The following is a 17,318-nucleotide window of genomic DNA, read 5'->3' as shown; positions in this document are numbered from 1 at the left end:
GCTGGAAAAACATCGCTTGCAGAGCAGACAATGCAGTCTTCCACCAGTGACCAACATAGAAGGCTAAGCCTCACAGTCCTGATTCCCACTTTCCTCTTATTATTTCTATCGCTATAGCACTCCTCACCAACATCGGCGCCAGTTTTGCTCGGCTCTGTACAAATGTGACAGATGCCATCTTGGCAAATAACAGAGTTGAAACAGGGACCAGCAGAGCAATAAAAGCAGGATTCTCTGCAGCTTGAGGTGGAAAGCCAGGCCAGGCAGCTGGGAGCTATAAGAGACCAATATCCTCTGCAGATGAGGCACAGATGTGGACATGTAACCACAGGCCAGTGTGTTACACAAACACATCATGTGGACAATTCGTGCCTCGAATGCTTACAGCTTAAACAGAGGCAGAGGGAGGGAGGGAGGGAGAATGGGACAAGTAAAAGATTGCTAGCTAAAGCAGGAAAAGAGTCTCTAGTTTTCTCAAGAGACTAATATCAGAGCCTAGAAATTAACCTAGATCTCCTGGTTACTAGAGAAGAGCCTTATGCACAAAACTGCACTTCTTCCAAGAGAAAGTCTTTACACTTGTGTATGCAGTCCACAGTGCTGACTCAGGCAAATTTTATCTTTTGTCTCCAGAAAAGAAGAGAAAGCTGAGGTCATATATACTTCCAGTAACTTAGTTCCCCCACTGGCTGGTTCTTCCAGAGTTATTAAGGTTACTAGTCACTTTCTGCTCAAACAGAGCAGGTGGAGTGGAATGAGTTATAGGCTTGCCTGGCTAAAGGTAAGCCATCTTCTGCCTTGGCAAAAGCGTAACAGATGTCAGTGGGACTGCATTCAAGCACTCCAACAACAAAGTCCTCTCGGAAACCTTTAGACATAGCCTCTAGTATGCGTCTCTGACAGCAGAAACATGGCAGCGCACACAAGCCATGGGTCACTGCAAAGCCACCTCCCTGCCAGCCAGATACTAATAACAAGAGCTTCTCAGCAGTGTTTGGTGCCATTTGCAGAATCACTAGCTGGCAGTTCCTTCCTGACCTTTCCTCACAGCAAAGACACAAAAAGCAAATATATATCTACATATCCGATTACGCTTGCTACATACTTGAAAGCAATCCTGAGCTTTGGGCTGCTAAGACCTAGGTCAAGGAGCAGATTTCTATTTCCAAAGCTGTCTCTGACCAAGCAACAATTAGCTCCTACGAACAGAGGAGCCACATCTGTAAATTATTCCTTCCCTCTTTTCCCCTCTTCCCTGGTTGCTTCTAGCAGCCCCAGTTGATCATCTTTCCATAGAAAACATGGCTTGATCCCCCCCACCCCATCTTATTCCCACATTTCCCAAGTCTCCTTTCCTCCACATCACCAATATTTGGCCAGCATTGGATGCATCAGCATTACCACATTAACACTCATCTGAGAGGACAGACAGGGGCGTTAATGCTATGGAGGTATTAAGGGCTGCTGTAGCAGAGGGCAGGAGCAGCAGTTCCCCAAGGAAACATTGTGGCTTCCCAAGTTGCTTCCTAAACAAATTGCTGAGGTGCTTAAAATTGTGACTAAACTCGACAGAGATTGCATGCGTTCCTTTTTCTCTCCTTTCAGATTCTCCAAATCAAGAGGCATCTTACATTTAACACCTAAAATACACTCTTGACATTTTGGATTTGTACAGATGTAGCTATCCAAAGTTATTGCATTAGAGATGGAAGAAAGCTAGCATAAGTACTACAGGCAGATGAACTAACCTATTTCTGTAACTGCACAGTGTTGCATACTACACACCAAACAATCGACAGCCCACATGGTCTCCCATGTGACAGACCACGATGCCCAGGGGACTAAGTACAACTCAGTTTTAGGCAGCCACGTCAGGCCACACAATTCTGAGCAGTTCTGCAAAGCAGTAACTAATGTAATAACTAAAATACGACAGCAGACATTGAGTGACTTCAAACATCCAGCAACAGCACACAAGACTATGCCTTTATTATCTGGCTGCCACTGTGAAATGAGATGTATTAATAAAGCTAAAGGGAAAAAGGGCTTGCATGCATTAAAGGCCAAAACTCAGCAGAACTTAGCATCGCCCAGGATGAGGTCTCATGATGGTTATAGGTGATATGTCTGCACTAGCAGCCAGCCACAAATAAGCCAGCCTTATCTTGTCTTTGACACTATTTCATGATGAGAGCATCTCCCCTTGTGCACATTCATGCTTCTGTATAGCATGGGTGCACAGCACCCATCCACACAGGCCCTGCCAAACAGTTTCGTTACACCTGCAGAATTTCTTTTAGCAGGGGCACAAAGCCAAGGGAGAGCCAACACTCACCAAATCAGGATAAACCAAAGCTGCTCAGTCCACATAAAAAGGATGAGAGGAAAGCGTACTGCTGATACGTGGCACGAGACTGTGCAGCACTTCAAATTACAGTAAGAGCCTCCTATAGCTACTCCACGTAAGTGAAGAGTCAGTTGCTTCTAGAAGCAGAGCCTGGGTACAGGAAGATAAAGTTGGATTTATCTCTAGATATTATGGCTAAGTATCCTCCCTTGATCGCTATACTGCATGGATATTTTCTTGGCTTGCCTTTCTTTCCCCAGCACACATAGAACAATTTGAACTACCTGGAATGACTGCTCCAGGACAAAGCCTTTGGTTTTATCCAAAGCCTGGCTACAAACCTAAGAAGATATGTATGTGCATGCATGTGTATAAGTGTACATAAACATGTATATGTGTGTGCACGTGCACACAGACAGCATGCTCTGCACTGGCCCACCTAAGTGGGGGCAGAAGCACCACTAGAATTAGGCCAGCACTGTTGCAAAGCCCAAATCACACACTGAGGGAACATCTGTAGTGAGATTAAATCATTAGAGACATGAGTTTTCACCACTGGAGCATCTAACACTAAAGTGCCTCCCTTCTGCTTGTTTAAAACAAACTGAAAGTATAAGTTACAGCTTCTGTGAAAGAAAGCACATGCTTGCTAAGACATAGCAATCAGCTCCTCACACTAGCAGTGGTACCAGGTGCTGATATGGTATCTCTACCCTTGAACTTATCCATGCATGAGTCATCTCTGAGATTGTTGAAGCCGGCAGGTTGCTTAAAATCACTGCCCACAGATTACATTCAAAAGGGAACGTTAAAATATCTTCTAATTATTTTTCCTTCCACTCCATTGAACATTGTTAATTAAGAGTTATTTCCAAAATACGTTGTACTGTAGCAGTGCTGTACTCCACAGGAGATGCACCAATTGGGCTGGACACCCTCCAGCTCAAACTGTCAGATGACAAAGTTGTTCTTGTCCATAGAATAAGTGGCCTTTACATGCAGGGAACTTACATTTTCTCTTTATTTAGGCAAAAGCCAAAGCAGAGTGCACGGCTACGGAGAAATCAAACCGCCTAGCTTATTTTTGCTTTTTGATGCCCGTTCACCAAAAGAGATATTGATAAGACTTATTTTTCTTCATTTGTTCCTTATTTCATCCCCATTGTGGTGTTATTCCTTCAGACTACACACAATACCTGCTCATACCCGTTTCTTTTGGGCACAGGGACTTAAATCTCTCAGTTCCTTGCTGTGTGTTAACAACCAGAAACAATTTTACAAATCCAAAACCTTGGGATCCAGTTCTGTAAGTCTCACATCAGTTCTAGGGGGTGACTAACATTGTGGAGTACTTAGCACTTTCTGGCTGCCAAGACTAATTCACGCTGCTCCTGGTTTTCCTGTGCTTTGCATTCCCTGTCTCTTACATCCAAAGCTCAGTGTGTGCGTGCGTGCATGAATAAAACACAAAACAAGTCTCAGTATCTCAAATATAGAATTATTTGAAAATATCACAGCAATTGCAAAAGCCAGAATAGGTTCTACAGAAAAAAAAAAAATTCAAGTTTGTTTAAAAAGTGACCCTTTTCCTCCGAGCTTCAGAACCCTTTCCATAACATCCCTCATCTAGGCTTAGTAAAATATATGCAGTTGTCTGTGTTTCATAGTTCTCAAGTTTCACTCTACAAACGCTAGGAAATTTTTTGAAAAAAGCTTTACCATACATCTTTAGTTTACGTTAGAATTGTTATGTATGTGCAGTGACTACAAATAAATCGATCAAAAATATTCATTAAAATATATCTTCAGTAAAAAAAAAAATGCCAAAAGATAAATTTTTAGTAAAATGTATCTTGGAGAAAATTAATCAGATGCAGCTTATTTTCTAAACCTTCAAACTGCTTTTACTTAAAAAAAGAAAAAAACAAACCACCTTTAAAATCAATTGATATTTAGAAGCCTTGAAAAATTACGTTAAGAATAAAAACACCACCACCAACACCCAAAGTTTCCTGAAAAAAAGTAATTAATACTTTTGTTAGTTAACTAATCCACCAAGCAGCAGCTCTGATTCTAATGAAAGCAGGTCCATGATACTGAGTGTGGTCTTAGATCTGGATTCTTCCAGACTTTCGTCTTCCCTACATACCCACGCACATTTTCCTGATCACCAAAATAAGTGAACAGATCCACAGCTAGCCAAAAAATTCATATCTTGATCCTGAAGATGGTGGACTGCTCCGATCTGGAGTGTTTGTTCAATCTTACGACTATTTTTATCGATTTAAAGAGTGTTTTCACATTGCCTCTCCTCCTAGGCGTGTTTAAACAAGAAGCAGTGTGCAGTGCCAGAAATGAACAGAAACATGTTCTATAGACAAGTAAACAAAATACCCAATGGCTTTAGCTACCCACACCAAGCTGGGATTTTGAACAAGTCGCTTCAAATTATGCTCCAGTCTTTGGACGCAAAGCAGAGTCAGTTTAGAGCTCTTAGCCCATGTTTTGTTTTTCTTTATTGTTTTGTTTCTTAAGCCATTGGCTGGCCCACACTCCCCAAAGATGTGGTCTATTCATTCTGTTCCAACTTACTGAAACCAAGTCAAGTTTGAGTGTTTAAGAGCTATGTGGCATGTAATGTGGTTATAATTTAGCCTGAAAACATACAGAGTCATCCCTACCACACACGGCTTGCGGGCCTCATGTCTGCAGGCTAGACTACCCAGCCTTTAGATCAACCTATTTAAATTGGATTTGATGGGCCTTAATTAAACACGCGCTTGGTCGGACAGCCGTGTTGCAGCAGATGAATTGGGAATCGCAGCCCTAGATCGGTCTGGACACACTGCAGTCAGGTTAAAAAAAGAAAACTAAGGAAGAAAAGCAGCAGCCAAGGTTATACTTCTCCATAACTCTGTTGGCAGCAGCATGGAGCGACATACCACCTCCTCCCTCGCGGAGCTAGGGCCAGTCTGCAGGAAGCGGCCGCCCCGGCGGCAGGAGCGGGTAGTTGGCTCCCGCTGCCATGTTTATGCATCTCAGTGACATTCCAGCAGTAAATTTCCTGTCGTGTGACAGTGCAGGCAGGAGGGAGCAGAGCAGCCCACACATGGCTCCAGCAGAGATCATGGCTCTGTCAGGGAGACCTGAAAATAACAGCTAGTCAGCACCGCTTCTGAGGTATGGCATTGCCTCCCTTCCCTTCAGGCACTTCACAATATTAACTATGAACTCTTCCAGGAGAAGTAGCACGTCGTGACCTGGGGTCAGCTGTTTTCCATCACAGGCATTTTTTTCCTCCCTTTTCATTGGCTTTAAAATGGTCTTTTCCCTCTTGAAATCTGTTTTCCTAGGAATGGATTCTCAGGGCATCTGAAACCGCTCCAGAGTCTGTCATCTTCTGCATCACCAGCCCTTCAGAGAACGTGAAGGGCACATGGACCATAGGGTGATACCCAAAGGGAGCATCACCCTAGGCTTGTCAGCAGCAGCGTGCTAGCTATCTGTAGCAGTTCGGCATGAGAGCTGATGGGAGACTTCATTTTTCACTACTAGTCAGCCCAGTCTGCCCTGACCACTCTGATCATGAGGTCCCCAAGGCTGAAGGTGTCTCAACATTGCAGCTGAATCCACGCTAGAGCTGCGGTTACAACGCTCAGCTCCACGGAGGAATGTGCTGGCATGGAAGGAGGTGAAACTACGCTGACCTATAACCAATTCTCTAACACAAATATTGGCAACGCTGTGATAGGCTACTGTAGACACCTCCTTACTACTTCTGTCAAGATTATTGCTAGCAGATACTAGGGCTAGCCTGTATTTCATACTGAAGAGCAAAAAAACCAAGCCTGCTCCAAATCGATAGGCACTTTCTCCCCCCTCTTTCCTTTCATTCTTTTCTCTATGTTCCCTTCTCCCTCCAGCCGGAATATTTAGTCTGTTTTGACACCAGCTTGCATCAAGTGCCAGGAGGCATTTGACAGCATTTTGTCAGTGACAGACAGCACATCCTTCTCAGCCCGTCCCACTTTTGTGGAGCGCAACTCTTTTCGCTTGAAACCGACCACAGGTTCAGCATTTAGGCTAAATGCTGTGTTAGATCTTAGCATCTTCTGCTATGTCTGATTTTGGCATCTCCTCACTTTTAAGGATTCAACACTGCTGACATCATAAAATGAAACCTAAAGGTGAGGTTTGAGATATTGTTTACACCGAGGATAGGAACTGCATAGTATGGGAACTTTCCACCACAAATAATTATGACCCTCATTTTGAAATCAGGGCCATACTTTGTGTTCCGTGTTGCAGTCTGGGCTTGGATAGATTTAGTTACATGACAGCAGATGGGTATCAAGACCCATTACACTGTGTACTCACCCCGCTGTAGCCAGGACATGATTTGGAGATGACTCTCTACCGGACTCAGACATCTAGAGCAAGCACATGAGTCGCACTGGAGCTAAAACCACAGTCACTGTACTCACAGCAGAATGCTTGAGAAGCCCTGGGAATCTTTAAAGGAAGACAGAGATGACTGGAAAATGAAAAGTCACCGAGAAACAGTATTTCAGTGACCTTCCCCATTCCCCCCCCCAAGCTTTTTTGACATTTTTCAAGCAGCACCAAAACATATTATATTACTTTTAAAGGTGTTAGTTTCTAACTGTTTCTTTATGGTCAAAACCAGCAACCTATTTGCTTCCTTCCTGAAATGTTTTTACTCCTTCACCGCACTGACAGTTTTCAAATGAACTGGCTTATTATTATGGAGCTTGTCTAGGGCACACAGCACTTTGTTGACTAGCAGTTACCGCATACAGAGGTTTATTATTGTAGGGTTGCTTGTAAGTACTTGGCTTTAAAAAAAGCAAGTAGATTTTATTTTTGAAAAATAGGGCACAAAAGAGCTCAAAGGTGCAAAGTCAGCCACATTAAGAGTGGTTTGAATAGGGGCACCAGGCATTTATTTTGTTAGGGCTGACAGCTGTTTCAATACAGCACTTATATTCCAACCAGCAGATTGGGGGGGCGAAGAAGTAGTATTTGGAACCCAACTAACTTCGACCAAGTCTCTAATAAAAAGTGATACAGCAAAGTGAAATGCCAGATTTGGGGCCTTTTGTAAACAACAATCACATTTTAGCCCTTCTTCCTAACCTACAAACCTTCCCCCATCGGGCTAAAAGCTCAACACTTACTCAGGTTAAATGGGGCTACACACAACAGTAGTCCTGCACGGTATTTAAGTCTTGCAAAGACTTACTGACTGTTTCACTTCCACCTGAAAGTGATCACAGCTGGGCAAATAGCTGAACTTTCAATCCAATGGCAGAACTGAAAAAAATCTAGGAAATTCAGTTTGTCTTTATCCAGGAGAAACTACAAAAATTGTTTAATGACTTTTTAAAAACTGAAATTTGACTCCTCCAGAAGTTCTTTTTGCAGGCTGTTATGCCATATTGAAAACCTATTGGATTGCAGGAGGGGGAAGTAGAGGGAAGGAATGGCTATTTGTTCTCAGTTCTAAATTTAGATCAACATCACCAAATTTCAAAAATGTCAAGATGTTTCTGCATTTCCGTAATATTTTGTTCTGAAAACACTGAAGCAGAACATTCAGACATTTTCTGGAGTAGCTGGTCTTTTCAGCTGAAACAATGTTGTAAACAACAAACTAAACACTTGACGTTTTAGAGACAGGTAACGGAAAAGAGGTGAACAGAGATCTTACTATTCACTGGAAGACTGTCCCCCTCCCTTCCAGCCCAGATATTAGTGCTCAGCATATAAGCATGTATTATACCTTTACAGGTTTGGAGCTTAAGGACTTGCAATAATAATTAATCTACAAATTGGATTCCCATATGGCTTAATTCTGCCAGAGAATCCAAGCATCTCACAATACAGGCATTTCCAGATAATTAACTGTTATTGCATCCCTGGCGCCATTTGAGATGTCAGTGAAAAAATAAATCCCATCTTGATGAAAGACAAAGCAGTGTGGTTTCTCCTCATGAGTTTCATGCAAATAAAAGCAGAAAATAAATTTTTCACACATCAACTATTTGAAAGCATCTGTTCTCACTGTGAAAACGGTGCCATTCCGTAGGCAACAAACGCCCCAAGGTTTTCTGCCATCCATCATTTTTCCCCTTGTAATGATATTACAGTTAACGACCAAATCAGCAACTTTCTAACATCACAACTTTGCAGTTCTCCATGGCAGAAACCTCCAGATCAAAGGTCCAAACAGACCATACACACCATCTGCTACATACAGTTGACAGAACATTTTTAATTCATTTAATTAGTGATGCATGCTACTTTATCCAACTTGTGCACAAGCCCTGGTAACTTCATGTGAAAATTAAATGCGTGATTGCACCAAATCCACATCATGCTCTTTGCAAAGAAAGGAGTATTTCAGAAAGGTTGCATGGACACGGGTAGAAGTGGATGAGTTGTGGAGCCTACTGCAAGTCTCCCTCTCCCACCTTTACCACTATCTGTCTACTACAAACTGACCTGAACCTGCCCACTTTTTTTTTTTTTTTTTTTTTAAATCTGCAGCCACAATTCACTGCTACCTTGCTTCCCAAAACAAGATAAAGCGTCCTCCACTTGTGTTTCGGGATTGGCGTATTATATTTATTTAGCTCCAGGATGTTTTACTTATTTCACTCCCCAGGAAGTAGACATGGAACAAGTCAACCAAGCCACATGCCTCCTCATAGTCCAGGCAACGCTGCACACTCAAGAGTCATAAAAATAGCAACACAGGAGCCCGATTACTTCTTTCTACAGAAATAACTGCAGCAAGGGAAGCAACTCTAACCTTCTGCCATGCCACCCTGCCAGCACACCTGCACTTTAGCCCTCAAGGTTTCCCTCATCCCCAGCCGTTCTGCTGAGGCTGCCAATGCAGACAAGCAGTGTCAGTTGCAATGGGAGGATCTGCGATGCTGACATATGACCCCATGGAAACTGCACAGTGCCCAACATTTTTATTTCTACAGGCAACTAAGCAGCTGTCAAAGACTGCTGACCTCTAACTCCTCCTGCCCCATGCTAATTCCAAGTCAGCAGCAAGATGTGAAAGGCTCTAGGCACCCATAATCACCCAGGCCTGTAGAACGAGGAACCGTCTAATCCACAGTACTGTTTGTTCAATGGCCAAAAGCATTTTACGGCCAAAGATAAGCACACCTCTCCAATTTCCAGTGATCTACAACCTCAAGGGCAGGCAGTCTTCAATCCCATTTTATACTGTGAAAAAGGAACTAGTTGTACTTCGGAAAAGATGCCAGAGAGGTCCAGCAACTGCTGCCCCTCCCAAAAAACCTAACTGCTCACCACTGTTTCTGGCAGAAGTACCCCTTATCAAGGGGGCGTTCAGATGGCTTTCCATCCTTTGAATATCTGCCTGCCCCTGACAATTTCTTTCAGGCTGGATGGTACCATCATTTTGGTGTTTGCATTCATAACTGAAGAGGAAAACTGCTGCAGTCATTTTGCATGGATAAAATGCCTATTGGAACATTGGTTTTAGTAACATTTTTTTCCCCAGCAAAGTTCAAGCAGGCACTGTAGGATTCAGGCTACAGCATTGTAAGTAATGATCTCCCACTGTTCTCTTTGCACCTAGCCCTCTCCTCATTTCCTGTGTCCCTTCTCTCCTCCACCCCGTCCATTCCCACCCTTTAATATATACCTATCACATGTATGTATGGTATGGAGGATCACAAACGTGTTCTGTCCACCACACAGGTGAAGTAAGACCAGCTCTCACAGCACACTCATAAGACCGGGATTTGCGTAACCCCTACCTTTACACTACTACCTAATCCTGCTATGTTCCCTTTACTTCTCTCTCTGCCTTGGCTACCCTTATCAGGTGTTCCTCGTGCAGGCGGATACGGCAACGGCTGGGACACAGCTCCTACCCGCCTGCAGAGATGAGAGCCTGCTATGCACTTCTGATTTACATCCTGTAAAATGCAGTGCATGAAGTTGCATACAAGAGACCCTGTAAACAAGCAGAGGGCCAGTTGCTTTATACAGCATGGAAAGTTTCTATTTCTTGGAACAGACAGGTCAGCTTGGAAGGAAATCAATCGTCAAGGTCTTTCTCCCTCTTTGGGGCTCATCTGAAACGCAGGCTAGCTCAGACAGTGCTGCCCAGGAGTTAGAAAAGCCAAACAAACAAACAGATCAGTGTAAGGCAGCCTCAGCTGCAGCAATGTTTCCATTTCTTGACTGGCCAGGCACTCAGAGGTGGGGTCATGTCGTCAGACCACTAGTATTTCCTCATCCGAGGGAGTCAGCAGTTTAGAGATTTCTGCTAACGAGCAGCACAGCTGGGACTGGCAAGCAGCAGTTGTCCCAGTGTTAATACATGCCTGTGTGCCTCGCCTGAGAAACTTGGGAACCCGGGGAGAGAAAACCTGAGGACTGTTGCAGAATTAGATCAGACAGCCCCAAGCCAGCTCTGGGTGCCAGAGGACAGGAGAGGCTCAGATACAAGTTTCACACTCATGAGCCAGGTCCAACACCAGGCAGGATGAAATGAAATGTTCATTCACCTCTCCCCCTCCCTTTTCCAGCTTGCCTCTTCCACCAGCAGAGCCTACTTTCTGCTTTGTTTCCCCTCCTCCACACAGCAGTGCTCTGACTTTCCTCCCCCCACAGCTCCCCATGCCTAACTGAGCTCCAAGCTGTCGCTCGAGAGGATGACACTTCTGAAGAACATCCAGATGCTTCAGCTATTTCTACTTTGTCTGGCATAAGGTGAATATCTGAGTCAGCTGGCTGTGCTCTATCAGGTCTTCTACAGCCAGAGTCCTGTCCCTCAAAAACACCCACCTAATTTTGGAAACACCACTCCTAACTTCGGTGCTCCTGATGAGAAGCAGAAAAACACACTCAGCTTAATCCCAGCTGCAGAAAAGGATCCAGGGAAAGAAGATGCCCGAATAGGAAAAAAATACTAGCTCCTGCTCGCTTACAAACATTTCACGTAGTTGTTATGGGAGGAAGACAGAAGTCGCTTGCCAAACACATTGTCTTGGCATAATTATTCCTCTCTCTGCCTCCCCCCGCCAAGCTAGCCTCCCTCTGAATCAGGCCATAAGGAAGGAACGGAGCCAGACAGGACTTCTACGCATCTTGGCTCAACATACTGCAAATGTAAGCTGTCAGGCAGTACTGTAGCAGCAGAAACACGTTTCTGAATTGTATAGGAATATTAATGAGCAAGATATGAACATGAACATCTGTCACAGAGGATCTTTCAGAACTACAGAAAGAACAGGAAAGGGCTAACAAGAAAATAATCTGCTCTTCAGGGCTGTACCCCCTTACTCCAGAGAGAACAAAGTTACCCCACGCCAAAAGCTTCCTCATCAGAGTGCTCGTTTGATGTGACCAGTCAGGTTGAGATTTGCAGAACTGGCTTAACTCTGCTCCCACTGACATCAACAGTAAGATATAGACAGATTCCAGTGGCAACAGAGATAAACCAAGGAGGAGTACTTTTCAAATGCTCACCTTCTTCCCCCAGCTTAGAAGCAACCTCAAAACAAAACCAACCCCCTCAAAAGCTCTCACCCTATTTCCACGCTACAGGATTAGCTCTGCCTTTGTCACACCTTACCAACGCTTCTCCGCCCATCCTTGGAGCTTTGCAATGCTAGAGGCACTGCGCACTCCCAGGCACTTCACTGCCTTAAAATCTCATCAAAATCTCTCTTCCAGCAACATAATTAATCCCGTTCCTTCTTGCCCAGTCTACCACAAACAGAAAACAGTTTGTTCCCTTTCTTTTTGCAGGGAACTTTGCACTATCTGACGGCTGCAAACACTGTTATCAGTTGTCACTGTCACATTAACTCCAGTAATGCTGCAGTCTCACATTAAAATGGTCCAGAAAGCAAGGCGATACAAACACAAACCTAAACTTGGCACCACAGCACCTTTGACTCTCAAGGAGAGGGCTGCTGTGTGGGTTGCAATAGTAAGAGACAGTTTTTAGAAGCCTGGCCCTGACCATTGACAGCTACCCGCTTCCTAGGCGGTTAGTTCCTTTTACATACTAGCCACACAAACACAGTCAGCTATCAGGCCCTGGTTAATCTCTGAGGTATTTTTCCCTTTTAAGACATAGCTTGTAGTTGCCTTTTTGTTTAAAAAAAGAAAAAAACACTGCAAGTTCCTAATATCACTCACCCTTCACAACACAGCCACCTCTCATTCTTTACTGGTACTTCCACCTTCAAGCCAAATCCACAAATGAAAACTTCACAGCCTTGACTGGAGAAACTGAGGCTTCTCTGGGCATGGCCTTTCAGAGCTGCACCTCATCAGGTTAACGAGGCTGCCAAGGTGCCTGTCTCCTGGGCTGATTAGCTGTGCTCTGACCTTTCCCTAGAGCTTCGATGGGGACTACAGAAGTGTAGTTCAGTATAGCTCTTCAGCCCCAAGTGGGGCTTTGCAGTTTAAAGTTAGAGTTGAAACCAGAAGGAGCCTGTATGCTATTTCCAGTTTGACTGTGGACCTTCTGATGGAAAAGCACTGTGTATTTCTAACCCTTGAAGTAAGGGCTAGGAGGATTTAAGTCTGAATCAGCTGTGAACCTTAATTCAAATCTGAATTTTGGCTCTTTGGCCTTTTTCTAATTAGTATTCTCTGTTATTGGCACAACTAAAAGGAAATGTGTTCTGCCACTGAAAGTAACTACTCGTTTGTAGTTTGACCTGCAAAGTCAAGAGAGGCAGCCCTGTATTAGCTAGGGAAAAATCAGGAGGAAACTCAGAGGTAGCGGGCAAAGCATAGTGCTGGGAATATGGTATTGCTGTGCTCTTATTTGTGTTATGGTAAGGCATCATTTTGATGTCACTGGGAAGATCAGTTAATGTCTCTGCACTTTCTTCTCTTGAAGATCTTCATCTTCTCCACGCTGAAGATAAGGTCACTACATGCAGCTTTTCATCCCTGCAGGGGATGGAGGAGGAATTGCTTTTTGCACAGAGCTTTGTAAACCTGCATTTTTAAGAACTATCTGCTGGCACCAAAGTAAGGAGCCGTAACACCCTACATCTAGGAAATTAGATTCTATTGACATCCCTGAGAATGTTCTGTCTGGCTTGAAGCTGTTCTTATTTACGTATCACCGCAAGCGTGTCTTGTAGCCAGCATTGTATTGTGGCCAATACTATTGCTATAGCTCTATAAATCTGCAGACACTCTGCAGTAGGAGTACAGCGCCAAAAAAATGCAGAGTTCCCTGCTAGCTTTCCAGTTTGGGAACACGTGTTAGAGTAATCCAGCTAGACAGATGTGGCATACTGAACACCTGACAAAGCCACTTGGTAACCACAAAGGCACTTCTGCATGTCTCAGAACCTAAAGGATTTTTCCTGCTCAAGTGTTACTGCAAATGACTGAAAAATAAACAGGAGACACAGCACGTTAGTATTGTTAGGGCCTACACTCAGAAGAGGTGTAGCTGGCAGTCACTGGGGCTGTCTGTGTGTTCTCAGTCTCTCTTTCCTTCCCTACCAAGATCAGCTACCAGTCTTACTTTCCTTTGTAGCATGAATTGGGTACCAGCATGCTGGAAGACTGCTTACTGCAGGAAAAGCAGTGCCTCTAAAGAAAGGAACAGGAGTCAATCCAAGCTGATGGGGCCAAAGGGGGTTTAGCAGTGCTGCAAGAGCCACCATCCCATCTTTGCAACAACTGCAGAAGAGAGCTGGGAACTCCAGGGATGCTCTTTCTTGGCACCCTCCCACGTTCTCAGCTGGCTGCTCCATTCCCGCTTGGTATGAACGAAAGAAACTCTGGCTTCAGATGCTATCCTGACTCTTTGCAAAACCCTGCAGTCTGGCAGGAAGGGAGGTGTTTTAGCAAGAGGAACTCAAATTTATTCAGTGCAATTCAGCCTGCTGGGGAGGGGAGCTCTTACAGAGCAGGTGGGAGCTTTACAAGGGTAGGAATACCTACAGTAGCTCTGCAGTGATAATTAGCAAGATGCCCAAAATCACAATCTGCTACCTCATAGGCAAGGCTACTTTGCCAGCCAGCACTGCCACCCACAGCAGCAACTGCAGCCATTCTACCACCTGCGACAGTCCAGCACCAGTATTGCTACCAGGTGAGCAAGTTTGTGCTTGCCATAATGTGTGACCGTCCTGCCTTGTTTGCCACACCATCTGCCAGGTGCTCCTCCTCCAGGTCACGTATTAATTGACTGCTGGATACTGCAGTCTGGTCCTTAGAGCTGCTGCCTGCTTGAGAAGATGGAAAGGGAAGAGAATGAAGAGTTACCAGAGCTGTACTGACACCAACTCTCCACATCATGTGCTGCAGCCATGGGATTTTGCCCTTAGGTTGGCTCTTAAATGACTGCTCAGCTGGAGTGGGCTACTGTCTGGCCTTGCAGCTCACAGTGCAGGAGGAAATCTGAAGAAAGCGGCTGTTCCACTGCTATGAGATGGGGACTGTGGGTTGTTATTATTTATATTGTGGTGCTGCCTAATATGTGCTGGGCACTTTCCAAAGACAGGGAGAAACACAGGCCGTGCCCTGGAGTGCCGTGTATAATTGAAAGAGCAGTCAGTGCATTATCCAAGCAGCAGCCTCTACGAACAAGCCATTCCTTCCATTCAGAGAATTGTTTGAGGCTGAAGGGAGTGCCGGGGATCATGCAGACCACCCCAGCTACTGCCATCGAGTGGGATTTATTTAATCTTTCCAGAGCGACAGCTAGAAGCTTAAAAGTGATTCCACAACGTCCCCTGACAGTTCATTCCAGTTGCTGTAACTCTTCTTGGAATTATAAAGTTTTTTCCTAATATTTATACTAAATGTTCCCTGGTGCAGCCTTAAGCCATAACAGCATTTTCTGTCATTTTACTAATGAGAGCATTTGATGTGTGCTCTCCCTCAGAACATCCCTTAAAGTATTTGGGCACAGCCAGCCTGTCTCCTCTGCAGTACGAACCAGCCCAGGGCTCCCAGCATTTCCTCACAGGCCACAGCACTTTTGTGGGTCAGTGCCCAGCTCCAGTCAGTTTGCCTGTCTTCATCTCAGCTTGTACCAATGAACAATTAAACACAGGAAACTCTTTCTCTGCCTTTCTTAATATGCACCGCATGGCCAGTGCTCTCAATGCCTCCAGCATTTGGGTGCTCTGAGCTCTTTGCAGACCATCATTTATGAAGCTTCACAGCCACTGACTCAATGTAGGACTCTCTAGTTATAATCGAACTCTTCTGTTACAGAAGCAGAGAGATTAAGTGGAGTTTCATAAGGTGTTTCAGCAACATAGTGGCAGAACTAAGCCTACAATCCAGAAATGCTGCAAATGGACCTCTAGGCAACATCCCACCATTCTGTTCTCACACATGTATCTACATGGGGCTGGAGGAACAGGCTGAGGTGATGTCCTGCTCACATATTCCTGGCAAATTAAATTCTTAGGCAAAGCTACATATTCCCTGAAGCAGATTCATGTGGTTATTCATGAACTGGGGAAAGGTATTTTGTTTTAAACTCTCCTCCTCTCTCATAGATAAGTAAAAGCTTATATGTTGTGGTCTCAGCTGTGAAAAGCAAATGAATTATTTATTGCAAATCTCCCTGGACAAAACTTTTCAAAACCATGTTCTAATCTTTGGTGCCACAGCTGAAGTTCCTGGAAAAGGAATTTGATTTCTGTGAACATTAGGTAGCTGTGCAAGGCCTTTTATTAGCATCTGGGCACCCACAATCATAACCCCCTCTGAAAATGCTGGCCATCATTAGCAAACTGGTTGAAGTGCACAGCAGGGGCCTGAATCCTCTGTTCTGGATACACCCACGTAATTGTCATTTCACCAAGAGGAGCCATGAAGGGCATAGATTACGTGGGTGAAACCAGGACTGCACTTACTGATGATTTCAGTAACATAGGAAGTTCCATCTGAACATGACGAAAAACTTCTTTACTGTGAGGGTGACTGAGCACTGGAACAGGTTGCCCAGAGAGCTTGTGGAGTCTCCTTCCTTGGAGATATTCAAAAGCCGTCTGGATGCGATCCTGGCTAATGTGCTCTAGGTGACCCTGCTTGAGCAGGGGGGTTGGTCCAGATGATCTCCAGAGGTCCCCCTTCCAACCTCAACCATTCTGTGATTCTGTGATTTATCTCAATAGAGACAAATCGGAGAGGAAAGAAAAAAAGAGAGGAAAAAAAGAAAAAAATAAGAGAGAAAGCAGGATACAAAGGCAAGATCTTTAAATAAGGATGTTTTGCAGGGTTTGCTCTGAGGCATTGGGTAGCCTTCCTTAACCCTGACTCAGAGAGCGCATGAATCTTCCTGACTTTAGTAGGAGAGAACTGTATTGCATAATGTTATTCTCTCTACATTGCTCTCTGAAATGCATGCATGGGCTTCATCGATGTTTATAGACCCTTGCTAGATTCTTCAGTAGCTCCATCCTTTCTCTGCAGATATCGTGTGAACAGGACAAAACTCCAGGAGGAGGGAATATCAGCTGGTTCAAAGTAGCATAGCTCTACGCACTTTACATCTTTACAGGTGATGATGGTCTCAGCAAATGGATGTGTATTCCTTCCAAAAGGACAGTAAATATGCTGTGGAAAAGTCTACAGCAGTGATCCTGGGTTCTGCAGGCTAACAGTGCACGTACAGAAAAGTATTCGCTTTTGTCAGTTTTACTTGTGTCTCTTTAGGTCCTGAATCACATACTAGGCAAACTTCTAGGGACTCAAGCAGGAAAAATCAGTGCCAGGGTAACTGGTATCACAAAACCTGATATTTCTTCTCAGCTTAGTACCAATGTGTCCCTGTAAACATTTTATACTGCATTTGGCCAAGCACCCGAGATGAATCCCAGTCTGGTCTTGCTGTCCTCCACCTACAGAAGCAGATCTAGGCATTTCCAAATCTAGGTGTCTATACAATGCAATT

At 44.4% G+C, this 17,318-nt stretch overlaps 1 long non-coding RNA gene across 2 annotated transcripts; it reads right to left on the bottom strand.

Annotated features, from left to right (window-relative positions):
- Positions 1 to 4,309: 4,309 nt before the first annotated feature.
- Positions 4,310 to 12,121, bottom strand: LOC138060974 (uncharacterized). 2 transcript variants are annotated; one of them, XR_011134502.1, is made up of 3 exons: positions 11,995 to 12,121; positions 6,725 to 6,859; positions 4,310 to 5,493 (listed from the first exon to the last, which is right to left on the bottom strand). It is a non-coding gene; the product is annotated as an uncharacterized lncRNA (long non-coding RNA). The 2 variants fall into 2 exon arrangements; XR_011134503.1 differs by having other exon boundaries at positions 12,000 to 12,121.
- Positions 12,122 to 17,318: the final 5,197 nt, after the last annotated feature.

This window comes from Struthio camelus, chromosome 14 (assembly GCF_040807025.1).
Source record: "Struthio camelus isolate bStrCam1 chromosome 14, bStrCam1.hap1, whole genome shotgun sequence".
Taxonomy (NCBI): Eukaryota; Metazoa; Chordata; class Aves; order Struthioniformes; family Struthionidae; genus Struthio; species Struthio camelus.
Note: the sequence above shows the minus strand (reverse complement) of the source record. Positions and strands in the feature narration are given on the sequence as shown.